The sequence below is a fragment of the Lingula anatina genome, chromosome 7 (genome assembly GCF_051362555.1).
Source record: "Lingula anatina isolate TDL-2025a chromosome 7, LinAna3.0, whole genome shotgun sequence".
NCBI classification, from domain to species: Eukaryota; Metazoa; Brachiopoda; class Lingulata; order Lingulida; family Lingulidae; genus Lingula; species Lingula anatina.
The window spans coordinates 19,063,026-19,079,667 of NC_141773.1; the positions used below are offsets into that span (position 1 = coordinate 19,063,026).

At 35.2% G+C, this 16,642-nt stretch overlaps 1 protein-coding gene across 11 annotated transcripts in view; it reads right to left on the reverse strand.

The window, feature by feature from the left end:
• Window positions 1–16,642, reverse strand: part of LOC106151488 (kin of IRRE-like protein 1) — a 72,046-nt gene that overhangs the window by 24,663 nt on the left and 30,741 nt on the right. Inside the window, exon 1 of one of the 11 annotated variants that reach the window (XM_087018359.1) lies at window positions 7,575–7,784. The exons of 7 other annotated variants lie outside the window; for them this stretch is intronic. The gene's annotated coding sequence lies outside the window, so the exon portion shown is untranslated. Of the gene's footprint in view, window positions 1–5,169; window positions 5,356–5,995; window positions 6,039–7,574; window positions 7,785–16,642 lie in introns of those variants that run through there. 3 more of the 11 variants (XM_087018369.1, XM_087018368.1, XM_087018367.1) reach the window with 3 other exon arrangements.

Sequence of the window (16,642 nt, forward strand, 5' to 3'; positions counted from 1 at the left end):
CATAGGAGTGCAAAGAGCTTAGTCTAAAAGTCAAAATCTCTCTTAAGACCATGTTTTGCTTTTAAACCTGCAAACAAATCTTGCCTGCATGGAAAATGTCAATAAAGCCCAAACTAGTCCAGGTACAATGCATCATAACCATACCTTAGGACACATTGCCATGACAACAGCTTTAAGAAATTTCCCTAGATACCATGCTGATGAAGTTCACAGTGAAGATGGACGTGTTGAAAAATATAAAATGAAAACAACTTTTCATCTTGTACCTTCGACATCCAACAAGCTACGCGTCTCAGTTTGTATCCCATAATCATGTATTGTATCCCATTTAAGAATCCACCTCATCTTCCTTCATGGAACACATAGGAGCAGATCTAGTCAAATACTATTAAGCATAAGGTTTGTTTAAAACACCCCTTATTTTAATTTAATCACTTTACAGTTGCTTTATTGGGCTCGTGTTACTGCAATATCCAAACTTGTACCACTCTGTATACATCTGTAAATGCTTAAGAGACAATCTAAATGGAGCAATGTGAAACAGGAGCGACAATACAGAACAATGGTGTTATCTAATATATATAAACACCCAGATTTTACCAAGCTCACCTTCACATCCATTACCAAATTACCCTTGCAGCTAAGTAATCAAAGTATGAGTCTTCACATCTTAAAACCAGGGACCCACAAAAACTCATCAAACATTTCACAAAACCACATATATGCATGATAGCAGATCTGAAAACAATAAAACCATGATAGGTGGCCATGGCAACACATCTTTCAACAAACATGACTGCCAGCAATTCTGTGCACAGGTTGACCCAGTTAACTACAAGTGTTCCCAAGCTGTATGGACCAAATTTCTATTGGCCCAAATATAACACCCTCATGAATCTAGAACAAGTAGTAAGGCTGGAGTATCTGACATCAAGCAGAGTCGCTATCTTCTGAGTGTTGGCAATAACATTTAGGTTGGGTTTCATGAAGTACTTCAGTCCTTATCTGTATGGTATCAGCCACAGGATAAAGTGATGAATGCTACATGTCTGTGAATTTCACTTGATGTGCTTCAATGACTCTATTTCCTGGAGTTTGCAAGTCAACTCTCCCAGTTTCAAATTAATAAATAGATGTACTAGTACATACCTGTGTTAATTTACCTCAGGATACAGAAACCTTAGATTTCTTCAATATGAACATCATTATACCACATATATTACACAATAGGCCTATAACGTAAGTGAATGAAACTAAAAGTTATGCCACATACTGGTCACTCAGATACAGAAAGTATGGGCATTGACATAAAGATGAAACACTGCTTATAAAATTTGCTTATAACAGAAGTTTTTAAAGTACTTTTTGAAGTTCAAAAATGACAGGTATGGCACTTCTATGTACAATCAGGAACTCGTTTGGCTTTACACTTTTGACCACAGCCTCTGCTACTAACTGGTGTTCATCATCTATTCTAAGTGGTCAGTCTAAGTGACCATTAATCAGATTGGTGAGTTACACCCCACTTTCACTTGTCATTCCACCCAAACAAATGTTAAAAGATGCCGTTTCCATCTATTACCTTTGACAAGCTGCTACTTGTTTTTATTCCTATAATTGGAATACAGTTAAATTTAGGAATCATATATATAACGGAAGCAATCACCATGGTGATTCATATAACAGATGCAGCAGTAATACTTAAATATATATAACTGAATTTAACAGTCAACTAAATCACACATAATGATGCCATCTTTATTCAAATTAGCAACTGTCGAGCAGTGCCTTCTTTGGAGACTATAAATATCTGAAGGCAACAGTCTGAGTGTATAAAGATACACAAAGCCCTTTCCATTTTCAGTAAAAATACAACCTTGCAGGTCTTTCAGCAAGCATGTCGGCTTAGTGGCACTGAAGGAATGTGATCTTGTGATCATGACAATGTCAATTATCACTTTGATTCCAATGACAATTCAACAACAGACTGCTTGCTGACAGAGAGGATGTTTTCACGATATTCTTGTAACAAAATCTAGCCCAATGAGACCCTGGAGCTGATCCTTGAAATGCAAACATGATTAATGATGATGATGATGAATGAAAAAAAACCTATAAAAATACCTTATATAAGACCAAATTCTGTCTATTTTGCATGTGAACAAAACTGAAGGAAGAATCCAAATCTGTTTTCAGCACTCATCCTAACATGCTCACTTGGAACCGTACCAACATTTGATCTTTACCTCACTCCTGTATCAGTTTTGCAATATTTCCAATGATTTCTGTCTTCAATACAACCCACTTTGTCACATAAGGTTTCTGATATGACCTTGTTATGACTTTTACAGATATCAGTTGGCATGAAGCCATATGAATTTCTATGAAAAGTACTTGCACTTTCATTACTGCCTGCCAAGATGCAATTACCTATACTTGTGTTACACACAAACTTGTTTCTCTTATAGGGTTGAACCAATTTAGCTATTCAGGTCCAGATTATCACTGTAATGAAAATAATAAGATGATATAACAAACAGAAATTGTCTCTACCAGATAGATTGGCATAAAAACTGCCTTTGTATATGCCAATGTTTCACTGTGTTGGAATTAAGTTTATATAAAACAATTTCCATTCAGCCCATTTCAAACCATCTACCCAGACTCCCTTTTCTTTTTTATTTCTCTGATATCATTTTAATAAATTGTGCATTACCATGTTCTGATATTTTAAAAAAGTACAAAAAATTTAACAAAAAATTTGTATTCTGAGAAGAAAACCAAACACAGTACCCGTTTTCTGATCTGATCATAAATCAGTGTGATGAAAGAGAACAATATATTTCTCCTGGAAACTATTTCAAATGACTCACAAGCTTCAACATTTCAATTCAAAACCATTCACAAAACAGACTGTTATTCAAAAAGACCAAAGTGCCTTTCGCCTGTTACTGTTTTTTCTTCTCCTCTTTTTTTTATTTTTCAACCTTTTGCATGTTTTTCATTTAGAAGTGGAACTGAGCCAATATGTCTTGTTTTGAACATTAATAACCCTGGGATATAAAAAACCCTGATTTGATTAAGAATGAAACCTAATGGTTGACCCCAGTGTAATTTCCAGCTACTTTTCTTCTAACCAAGTCCTGTTATACTATAATTGTGACATCAAGGTTATTAATGCCTTACCCCATGGACAGACCAATGGCAACCTACTGGCATACAGAGCCTAATATATTTCAATGCTTAATTCTTTTTTTTTCACCAATTAGTTTTAAGTATGAATTTAGAAATTGCATTTAATATCAAAGACAATCAAATAGGAAAACTAATTTTCCCCTAACTGTTGAATCTGCTGAGGTAGAGAATACTTGCATTATATAAGACTTACAAGCTAAAAGTCATTTTGTATGAAATTCACTTTTACTTCTCATGGTTAACTGAAACTATTTAAGAAATATATCAGTACATAGTAAGTTTTCATTAAGTAGCCACTGCTTGACTCCACTACTGTTACTCTCATATCACTGGTATGGTACCCCATGCTGAGCAAACTTCATTTTATGATGGTTATTCTTTAAAATATTAAAATTCCTTAGTTTTCTAATTATTAAACTTTAACTTTTTCATGATTTATCATTTCCAGACATCCAAAACAACACAGATTTTGACATGAAGCCAAGTAACTTTGCAAAACCTTTGAATCAGCACATTAAGTTTAATAGTGTATCACTTTTTTAGATGGGTAAAATTATTGATTGATTTTGAGTGTTTTGTTTTTTTAGTAATTACTGTAACTGATGAATTAATTAAGACTAAGTCTAAGTCTAAGACTAAGCCTCAGTTTAATTTAGACTACAGCTATCAGTTAACTGCTAAATTGGTACAGGTAACATCAGAATCACTACCTCATGTCTTTTCACCTGCCATCACTTAAGGTAATTTGGGAGCAGAGGGGTCAGCTTACTTAAACTTCAAGGAAGCAACAGTTAACAGAAGCAGCCAAATGTTTTCAGACTGATTCTGACATAGATAACTAAATTTTGTTAAGACTGTCCGGAGTTGTATGGTGGAGAACAGTCAGAGATTTTTTTTTTTTTTTTTTCCTATGGTGGAATTTTTTCCCTACCTTCCATAATAATTCAGTAAATATGTGTTTAAATACTAATACATTTAAAATGAATTGATTTTGAAATATTCCTCATAAGAGGCAGTATCATTAATTATCATCTCGGAGATTGAATCTTATCTCCATTTTAACATTCAGCTTGACTAAAAAATTGTATAACAAAAATTAATCTTCCCATTATATAATTTGTTTAAGACTTCTGCTGTTTTATGATTACATTTGTCATTGTTATAATAAATGTAACTTCCAACAATAGAACTACTTAAAAGAAACTGAAGAAAAACTATTTCTATAAAATGTCTGATACCATATTACCTATTCTAGACAGTTAAAAATATTGTTACAGCATGCTTATTAGCTAGGATGCTATCCCCAATAATTAATTTACTGGAGTCTGATAATAAGAAGGAGAGGAGTTCAAGCAAGAAGATAGTTTACCACTACACCACAGGACCCTGTCAAGACAACATGGAGTTTAGCAATATGTTATGTAAGACAGGGTGCCTTCATGTTCCCCAGATGAGGCACCTGTTTCAGCCCCCCTATCACATGTCCATAAGAATGTAGGGCCATCACAAACTCATATGGTACCCCTTCTCAAACAGAGGCAGCCTCCATATCTCCCCAGCTAGAGGTATCAGGATTACCAACTGAATACCAACACTGGGCTCATTCTACCAGGGTTGCCAACACAGGGCTTATTTTTTTAAACAAATTTTTTAAACAAATTTTTGTGAAGAGTGCATAATTCCTCAATATGAACTTTTCACCATTTCATCTTTCTTACTGAACCTAAACCATCCTATATATAAGAATCAGTAAGATCTTTTTGCAGTTTAAGACCATGCGCCTTAAAGAAGGTGCTTCCATCAGTATCTCTTAGTATCTTAAATGTTTTGAAGGCCACTAGAACAGTGTGGGTCAGCCCATGACAACGCAGATATAAGAGCTCAGCACGAGAGAACCAAGTTCAAACTGAAACCTTTCCTTCGCAGAAAGATGTAGGAGTAAGATCCTTCTACTTAGAAAGTCTTCTTCTTAACCTGTGTATCAATTTCTATCCTCTGCAATCTTCCCACTGTGGAATACACTTAAAACTGGAGCCAGAAGTTCAGCTTCAGTCTGAATACTTTTCCACCATAAAAAAGTTTGTTTTCAATGAAATAGCTCCATCTTCTTCAGGCATGCTTGTGTACATGTGTGTGAATCTGAGTGCTGAATCATGTTAACTGAAACACACAAGAATTCAAATTTTCACACAACTATGTTTCATGTCTTCTGCTCATCTTTTCTAATTTTTTTTTTTGTTTTGTATTTCATGCACCCTTTGCCAACAAACTTGTGGTTGCTTCACAAATTAAGTACCCAGCAACACAAACTGTATATGAAACTGAATATTTCTGGTTTTTCAATGGTAGAAACTGTATCCCCACCATCACACCATAAGCCAGTAACAGTGGTATGGTTTGTTTATATTCAGTAAGCTTTGCTATGCAATACAGTTTATTGGTGTAGTACTCCACACACCCCAATACTAGTACAGGTCCTACGTGTCTTTTTAGGGAGACCCTAACATGAATAATGACATTAAACAAATCACAGTTTTGGTACCCATGAGGGTGACCATTTTAAATTCCAAAGCTACCCACTAACGCTTCCAGAGAGATTGGTTCAGACACTGCTGGATTATTTTGCCAACTTTTTGGGATTTTCTCACACATGTTTTGTTTTAATTTGATTTTCAATCCTAACTCAAAGTTTAAACAATACAGCAATTGTCAGCCATTCAAAGTTTCTACTCCACATGCAAGATGGTCTCAGGAATTTTACAGTAAATGAAGAAAAAATTTTAACTTGGACTCTATTTACCAGTCACTTCTTTCCTCAGCACAGGACTCCAGTATTCTAATGCATTGACTGTAAGTTTTGATAATGCCATTAAAGAATGACTTTTCTAAATTAATGCTACATACCACAAATTATGATAAGGCCTTCATTATAACATTGTATTGTCCTTAGTCTTAATTTAGGCAATCTGCATACTCAAAACCACTTATTTATGTAAAATAGTCACTGGAACAAGCAGCCTAAATGCTTTAAGATGCAAATTGTACTACTACATTATCTCCAATGAACTTCATCATTATTTGGAAATAAAAACATTAGACGGGACTTCTACAAACAGTCTGATTAAAAAAGACCCTCTGGTTATAAGATATCCTTGGCGATTAACTTTAATTTCAACAAGCTTTACCCAAACCTCCAAAAATTCTAGCAGAGGCATGCAGGAGAGCAAACTTAATGCAGCATAAAACATATAGTACAGGTCCAAATTGTTTTGGCAGCTGGTTTTTGCACCACATAGCACCCAAATAATGTGAAATGACTTGGATACTCCTCTGACTAGAATATGCACTCTGTCCTTAATAATAACTGCCATGATTCCTTTCCTAGTTCCTGGTCTAACTAATATGTACCTGGAGGCCAATCATTACTATTAATTTAATTACAATTTGGCAGAAATATTGCTGTATGTTATAAATGCAGATATTTAATTCAATTAAAATTTATGGGTGGTTATCTACTTTAATAATGTACTTTAAATATTTATCATTGCTGAAAATCTGTGCGCATTTTTAGCATAATTTTAAGAGAATTTTCTCTAGATCAGATACAAACTGATTTAATGTAGGTCTCACACACATAATATAAGTCTCAAAGGATCACAAAAGAACACTTAGGCTTCGTTCACATGCAATGTCTATTTTCTAAATTCTATTTTCTATTCGCGCTATCTTATGATCACGGTCTGTGCCTGAATATCCCGCCACGTAATTACTGGCAGCGCGAGCCAGTTACTTATAGTAACTTATAGTAACTGGCACGCGCTGCCAGTAATTACGCCACGGGATATTCAGTGCACAGACCGTGATCATAAGACATACCGCGAATAGATAATAGAATTTAGAAAATAGACATTGCATGTGAACGAAGCCTTATCTTTGTTTATCATACCCAATATACTGATACCACTTCTACATAAGATGCTGACCAGTGCATTGAGAAGATTCACACTGTATCTTGCCAAACTCTTAAAACAGCATTCCTAGAGTGCCTACACTTTACAAGTGTACTTGCCTGCACCAGCTAACACTTCAGTTTCCACCAAGTGTCTGCATGCACAGTGTGAGTGAAGTTTCCAGACAGTCATTCAAAGAGACAACCCAGCACTGTTGACATTTACTTGAACCTCTCTTTTCACGATGGACTGTTCCATGCCTTGTTTTAATATTACCCCTGGCAGTGGACAGAAATTCCAACAAAACATATATTGAACTCAATCTGCAATGGCTCTAAAATTACTGCCATGGCTTTTACAGAACTGAAGTGGCTGAAAGCATTGTTGAGAAGTACATCATAGATATGAGGAAAAAGAGTACAAACTTACCCCAAAATATATTCCTATGGAAATGTGAGCTACAACTTTCCACAAAACGCCGGTAGTACAACAGATAACACACATGTAGAAGAACTACTAGTATCAAGAGGAGTTGTTGGAGACGCTGTTCCAATCTGCCATTAATCCTGCTTCTCAGTCTACTATGACCTGTTTCTCTCTGGCACCACAACTACCAGCTGTTAGCCAACCATCAGCCTCCACTGCATGCTTTGGGCAACAAACTTCTTGGGGAAGGGCAGAGGGCAAACGGATCATAAGCTTAAAATTCCCACAACCACTTGGGTAAAATCTTTTAATGGGCCTCCCTGTCACTGTCTTATCATAGTAATCAATCCATTTTACATTCAGGGACCCTAATCTCCCATTCTGCTAATACATTTTAGTCTTATTTGTTTTAATGGAAAACTTGATTATTTCCCATTAACCTCTCCCCTCTCTGTCTTAGGGGAGCATATCTCTGACCTGTCCACGTGGGTTGGTTAAAACTACACATGCTTCTTGTATTTTTATAGGGACTGACCTGTGCTTATTCATCTTCATGGTTGTTTTGAATTTACACTGCACCAGAATGGGAAGGCAATGATCACAGGGAAGATTACTGTAAGCAAAACCAGTTGCCCCAGAAACAAACATGTTGGAGCTTATGGTATAATCTTTTATAACAACAACCTCTTCACAGTTAGATACTTGGGGAGAAGATCCATTTTGGGATTATTTTTTGACAGGAGACAGTGATAAGATCATTTGATATGGAATCTGGGTTAGAAAAAAGGTTTTAAAACATAAGCTTAAAACACAATTCTTGCTGCTTTCATTTCTCAAATACATACAGAGGGCATACCCCCCCCCCCCCCCCCCCCCAGTAAATGATATGTAGATTTTGAAAACTGGATGACCACTAACAATACTTTCAACATCAACACCACATGTAGTGGACAAGTGACTCCTGTCCATCTCATCACAGACTAAAACATGCAGTTTCAATGGTAATCAAAATATGCACTATAATTTTTTGTCTGTTCTCCTACATTTTGTGTGGATTTTCTTTCTTCATTAATTTATTTATTTCTCCCTCTTTCTTTCTTTCTTTCTTTTTTTTTTTTTTTTTTTTTGAAGTCGTCTATAAATAGCCTTTATTCGGTTGCTCACAATCTATGATCTAAAAGTTATTTGACAAAGGGCACAGGACACTGTGTTAGCTGATCTTAAAATGTTTGAGTTGAGATAATAAACTAGTTTATTAACTCCTAGCAAAACTATACAATCAATGTATTGTCATATTTAATACAGATATACATATTCACCATTTCAGCAGTGTATTTTTTTACAATTCAACTTGTATATAACATTCTACACCATTTATTGACGATTTTTTTCCCTTAGCTTAATTAGCACCCAGTAGCTGTGGCCAAGCAGGTCACCTCACCTCTGTCAAGCATGATTGACCACAGCATTAACTGATGTCCAGAGACAGACTGTATACAGCAGAACCAATCCCAAGACCACAACATGATGACCGATGACCAGATAGGCACTGTCCATCACTCTGGTCACCTCAATGTTAGGGGTGATAGCACATTGGTCAAATTTGTGGTGGGCTAAAGGCTTTGAAGGTGAAGAGGCACTCAAGACTTTTTACAATCAACTTTTGCCGATTTTTTTTTTTTTTTTTTTTTTTTTTTTTTTGGAGGGGGGTGTACTCAGTTCCTTTTTAGTCCCTTTTTTTCTGTCAAACTATTTGCTGGATTATCTTCATCAGTTCTAGAAGCAATAAATCAAGAAAACTACTTCACTTTGCTTCCTTGTTCATTCAGAAAGTGCTCATAATACCAAATTACAGTAATTCATATCCTGAGCTATGGCTCTAGAAATAAACAAAATAGAAAAAAAAACACACACAACTGACCAATGGTGTAAATAACTGAAATCCATGGAGGCATCTAACAGTCTGCAACTTCTTTCCTGACCGGTGAAAGTGGCAATAAATAAAGTAACGAACTGAGAAATTTGGCACGACTTGATAATTTGATCATTCATCAAATTTGTCTTGGACATGCTGCACTTTGTGCTACAGTAGGGCAAGAATTGATTGCAAATGAGACTAATTTACATTTTTTTTCATTCTTACTGACACATGCTGTCTATTGTAAATCATCACACCAAGGAAACTTAATTGTCCTCAGGAAATTCAGAAAAGTATATTGAATTATAAATAAGACTTCAATGTGTAACCTCTAGGGTTCTTAGGTTCTTACAAATGGATAGATGTGAAAAGGGTGGGTTGAGAGGTAAACATGGGGGGGGGGGGGGAAGAGGTGGGGGGGTACCTTGCCTATAACAGGAAATGTCACCAGAATGATAAATTTGCACTGACCACAAAGGTCTCACCTTGACCATCTTTGTGACACAACACACAAGTGACCACTGTGGTCAGTGTTTATAGAGGAAGTGGCAATAACAGCAAAAATTTGTTAGAACCTGCTCCTGGGCCAGAAGGTCTCTCAGCCTCAGCAACTCTTTGCGGAGTGGAAATCCTTCTTCCTAAAGACATGTACACAATATGTTTTTTTCTAAAACATTCCTCAAGTCACTAATGGGGAGCACACATTTTGAAAAAAAAATCTATTTAAAAAGTCATCAAGATTATTTATTATTTAAAATGTGAATGTTACTTCTCTCAAGTAATCACTTAGAAGAGTTATGATTCAGAACTTTGTATGTGATTCATGAATTTTATAGCAATTAACTATTTATAAAAATGTTCAAAGAAGAAGTCAAAGTTCAAAGAAGTCTCCCCACCCCACTTCTGCTTTATTTTTTTCTCTAATTCCACATCCAGAAGAGCACTGTGTGGCCCAAAACAGCACTTATTGTTGGAAAACTATTCACCATTACCACAACATGAATTTCATATCATAAAATTGTCATGAGGCATTATATAATCTTAGACTATATTAATAAAGGCTAAGTTTCATGGGGAACTGAAACTCTCCTATCTTGCTTCTGCCTGTTCCTGTAACCCCTCTATCCCCTGAAGCTCAGGGTGCAACTATAGAATTACTGAGAAAAAGTGATATTACATGAAGGCATCCATCCTTGCATTTATGTCTAACCTTGCACGTCCACGTTACCTTCTTGAGTAAGACAAATGTTTTCTGCGTTCCTCCAATGATTCATACACACAACCTCCCTGGTTATCTGAGGAAATATGACATATTCATCATTCCACCTCCTCTCTATTGCTCCATATCTCATCACCACGCAGCATAACATGTGTGATAGCTGGAGCGTGTGTATAGATGTGACATTTACAACAATTTCCTGGAGGAACAGAGAGCTTGCCAAGAGAAACTTCATTTGTTCATAATGTGGCCATGCATGGGTTTTACTGAAAATGCACACCAACACTCACAGGCGTATGTAGATTTGTATACGCACATACACAAACATAATTCAGAATTTAGTTATCTTCAATACAGCAATCAATTCTTTATCTGCTTTTGCCAGTTCAGAACATGCTGAGATGTATTCATGCTGCACAAACTGCACTATAGCAATTCTTCATTATATTCATAGGAAAAACTTTAATCTGCAGCAATTTCACATTTTGTCCTTTAATTCTATTATCCTGCTAGATTCCCCCCTGATTATCTTTTAAAGATAATGATCTATACGAACGTTGCCTTTTTTATTCCATTTTCTTAAAGTCCCTGTTTTGTCACCCATTTTCCTTTTAATATCATTATCTTTCCACATGTTGTCCATTTATTCCATTTCCTTCCAGTTTTACCATGTCAAGTAAATAAGCACAACAAAGCAATGACACAGTGGTGAATATACACCCAAGAACCAACAAATCAATTAAAAGATAAACTGTCCCCCTTGTAAGGAAGCGGCAGACCAATCAAAACTGCTGTAATCAAACCGCAGAAAAAGCCCTCGATCCCGGCCCTTCCCAGCAGGCCTCTCTCCATGCCGGAGACGCGTGTCTCGTGGTCCAAAGCAAGATTGATCTGCGACCTGGGTGAAACAATGTTGAAGCACATCTTGATTGAGTGATGTTTTTAACTGAGTGTAACATCTTGAAACTTTATGTATGAGCCATGCTCTTTGTGTTGTCTTACTTTTGAGGCAGAACAAAGGAACTTTCTGGCGTCGACTGAAAAAACTACTTAACTTTTGATGCAAGTGTTTGCTTGACTGAAATTTTCGTTTGATGCATAAAAAAAGTCAGGACCTTAAAAAATTATAGTAAATGCTTCTGTGAGTAGTTGTTTCAAAAACTTATTTAAAACATTTTGACATCCACAGTACCATGCAGATTAGTGTACACTTAACATGGATGTATAAATGACAGAAGGCTATCACTCCCTCTCTTCACATGAACATAACAACAAGAAAAAATAACAGGACATAAAAAAATAAAAAGTTACAGTCTTATTACATGCATTTTAAATACTTATTGGCCTTTTCATATTACATAAATTTATATTAATCTCATAAAATGGGATCGTTTTTAATTTTAGGTTGCCCCAAAATTTATGTGTGCACCTCCCCCAAGAAAAAAAATTCATTTTCAAGACAAGCAATACATTTAACTGAGAGAGCAGTACTGTCAATCAAATCGAAATGCTCAAAGTGCCTTACAATGTCTGTACCCTGAGGGGGTCAATACTAGATATAAGTACTGCATCTGCACTGCTTTTTGTCTATAAGTACTCAGTCAATAGACAAATATTGCTTGTTGAAATATTTATCATGTTCTATACAAGATTTCAGCAACTTCTGTTTATGGATTTTACATGAAATCAGAACAAACAGAAGGTAGAACCCAGAGGAATGGGGACATCTGCTGTTTAAGAAGCAAAACATAAACACAAACAGCTCTAATTGAACATTTTTGATAACAAAATGTCTGCTTTCACTGCATATTGTTTCAAATCTTAAACAATGTACTATGATATTTAAGAAAAAAACTTTTAACAAGGCAGCAAAGCTGTCAAATGTACAGACAAAAAGCAGACAATAACAATGCACAATACAGGCTACTGTCAATTCTGATGCAAAAGTACATTATGCTTAACTGCAAATTCAACATCAAATTTTAATTATGCTCAACAGGTAATACCAATGTAAGTGAAATGTGTAACAAGCGTAAGGCTTCAGGCCCATGGGAGTTTAAGTTCACACTTTGAAAATGCCAGAATGAGAAAAATGAAAATTTCACATAAAACTGCTTAAATTCAATAATAAATGATAATCCATTTGAGCTGGCTTTCTAATTTGAACTGCATGCCAATCCTACAAATCATACTTGTAAGTTGAAAATAATAATAAGTAACACAGTTTTCTTTTCATAATGTTTGTAGTAGCAGTGCAAAAAGATTTTTGTCAATTTTGATGTAACATTACATAATAAATTACAGAATAATTATCACCAATTTTTGATTATTGACTAAAAATAGCATGGACATGTAGAAAATTTGATTACCATTTGGCTTCATGTCCATGGGAGCTTCGAGTCCCACAATGAATATGCCAACATGATAAAAATGAATATTTCACTCAAATGTATAACTCTCAGAAAAAGAAGCCAATTAGACTGCTTTTCCAACTCAGGCTGCATTTTAGTCCTTTGTTTCTTTTTTGAAAGTTTGACAATCATAAGTAACATGGTTTTCCCATAATGGTCATCATGGCAGCAGCACCCAAAATTGTTTTTTCTTCTATTTTAATGCAATATTACATAATGCTTAACAGCATAATGACCATCAGTTTTTAATAATAAAAGATCCGTATCGTGGATTTCCAGAAAATGTGACTAGCATGGGTCTTCAAGCCCGTGGAGGTTCTAAGTCACACCTTGAAAATGCCAATATGTGAAAAATTAAATTTTCACAAAAAACTGATTAACTGCCAAAAAAAAAAAAAATTACCAAATAATCTGCATTGCCCACTGAAGCTTTATTTAAGTCCCATGTTTCTTCCTGTAAGTTTGCGAACAGTAAGTGACATGGTTTTCCTTAAATGGTCATCATGGGAGCAGTGTCCAAAATAGGGGTGTCTTCAAATTTTGATGCACTATTACATAATGTTTAACAGGATAATTACCATCAATTTTTAATAATAAAATATTAGTATCATGGATATTCAGAAAATGTTCCTAGCAAAGGTCTTCAGGCCAAAGGAACTTCAAAGTCACACCTTGAAAATGCCAAAATGTAAACAAGACAGCACTGTCCTGAAATGTTTTTTTTTTCCATTTTTAACATTTTTTTAACATATAACAAAATTAACAATTTACTGCCATTTATATATGATCAACTAAGAAAATTGATGAGATGGGAAAAATATCAATAGAACAGTGTTTAATGTCCAATTTCCTCCTTTCTGAGTTTCTGAACATAGTGAATGAATGAATCTGACAAACTGCAATGATATGAGTTTATTTCCCTTTTTGAAACTCTATTATACAATACATGATAACAAGTTTACCATCATTTTTACATAATCAACTAACAATGTTGTAAAGATGCAGGAAATGTCAAACAAACACTTTTACGAATCTTATTAGTTAAATAATGAGACTGTTAACATGCCTAAGAATTGAATCTGAGGAAATGTTTAAAAACAGCATAACTTATAAAATAATGGCCCGATTATGCTGATTTTCGAACTTGACCTGCATTTTAGTAAGGTTAATTACTCCTGTGAGTTTCATGACAACAGGTCTATCGGTTTTCCTTGAAATGTGTTAACAGTGTTGCACATATGCTGAAAAGTGAAAAAAACAGCATAACTACTAAAATAGTGGCCCGATCATGCCGATTTTCGAACTTGATCTGCGTTTTAGTAAGATTAATTACTCCTGTGAGTTTCATGACAACAGGCCTATCGGTTTTCCTTGAAATGTGTTAACAGTGTTGCATATATGCTAAAAAGTGAAAACACAGCATAAATACTACAATAATTGTCCAAACATGCTGATTTTCGAACTTGACCTGCGTTTTATGAATATTCATCAGCTCTGTAAATATAAAGCCAAAAAGTTAAACTGTCTTCCACTTATTGTGTTAACGATGAAAGTGCACGGCGACGGCGACGGCGACGGCAACATCGACGGCGACAGGGACGGCGACGGCGACGACAGACGCAGGTGATGGCAATATGTACAGACACATCTGTGTCTGTACATAAAAACTGGGTGTTTTCAAGTAGAACTCGACTTCTCAATGATTCTTTCTGCATAACTGATAAGTATGCCTTGAAACAAAGCCAAACCAGTTGAGTTACTCTACTCATTTTTCAAATGTGAGATAAAAAAAAAATCTAAACCAAACAAAATATCCACCTTTCTCTCACCTGTACAGCCTGTTTTTCAATCTTGCACCATGGAACCTTCCACAACCAACCTGAGATATGTCTTTAATGTGAAGTTTAAGTGGTTAGGCCTTTGCCTCCAGGGCAACAATCTTGAGCAGAAGACGGACATTATCAGTGCTGATGTATCGCAGCACTGGGGTCAGTTTCACAAAAAGAAAAAAATTAAGACCGAAAGATGGTCTTTAACTTTTTAGCCAAAGTTTCGGTCTATTTCAGCTCTGATGAACAGTGTATCTAAAAGTGTAATAATTTATTTCATCTTACAAACTGGTCCAAAACATTTAATTTAATTAGACCACTTCCTATTTATCTTGCACCAATTTGAATAAAGACCATTCACATCAATAATAGTACCTTAGTTTTCTTACCTTAGCATTGTAATACAGTTAAGACCAATTTTCGGGCCAAAGTTATTTTTCAGGAAACAGGCCCCTGATCTCCAAATGAAGGGTAATGTGAACATGTTCAAGGAAGTACCTGAAGAAAGGTTGCCGCTTCAACCATGAAATAAGACGTCAAGAAAAAGGTTCCTCAGAAAATCTATAAGGTGTGTTATGGTGGTGTTGATATTTTTGTTTTATTATTAGCAGCACAACACTATTTCTGCACATTTTTCTGTGAAAATATTTCAACAAAAATTCCAAACTCATTTTAATTGGATAAGATAGCTAAAATAATACATTTAAAATATGCCTTTTTGTAACTTATAGGCTCTTGGAGCACCAAAAGAAACATATAAACCAGGCAAATAAATGTACAAATCTGACACAAAAAAAGAAAGACTACACAAATTCATTTGTGACAGCAAAGGAGAAACAAAACAGAAGATCTCTCCTGGTACTGCGAGATGACATGACCCTTTTAGCTCAGATACACGTCCATGATTATCTGATTCTACAACTACAAGTTGTATTCACCTATAACATTGCCTCAAGCAACATGGGACCAGGCAGCAAACACCAGGGCCTAGCAAGCTTTTCTGTGGTAAAAATAAGAAAGATTTTTCATGTAAACATTCCACTCAGTGATTGACTTATGGAAGGAACAGACATGTAATACAAACATATATTTTTTTTTTTGTAATCTACAGAATTAGGATACAAAGTTTGAATTACCTGTATGCCTGGATGAATAATTCTGAAAATCTCTTCAACAAACCTCATTCCTCTTATATCAGTTCTGCACTTCAATATTTGGTTTGTAAGTTTTATTATTATTATTATTATTATTATTATTATTATTATTATTATATTTCAATTTTAGGGGTATTTTGAAGGTCTATCACCAGATACAAAGATTCCTATCAATGGTAAGTGTTGGAAAGCTGATCCTCACTTTTATGAGTATAAAGTAGAATTAAGGATAAAATAACATATTTTTAACCACCACCAAATAAAACCAGGCTGTGCAAATGGAAAAAGAAAAGAAAAACTACTCGTCAAAATGTGATCTCTTTGGATAATCAAACACAAAAATATGTACTGTACAGCACAGAAGCATACTGCAGGAACTGCATACTAAGTAAAGTACCAGTTTCAATATGCCACAAAGAAGCAAATGTTCAAATCTATGCACTGCACACACTTGCACTATGCAAACCCTGCATCTTTCCATGCACCAAATGCATATGTGGCCTAACTAAGATGCCAATTTGGTGAGGTTGGGTGCTGGTT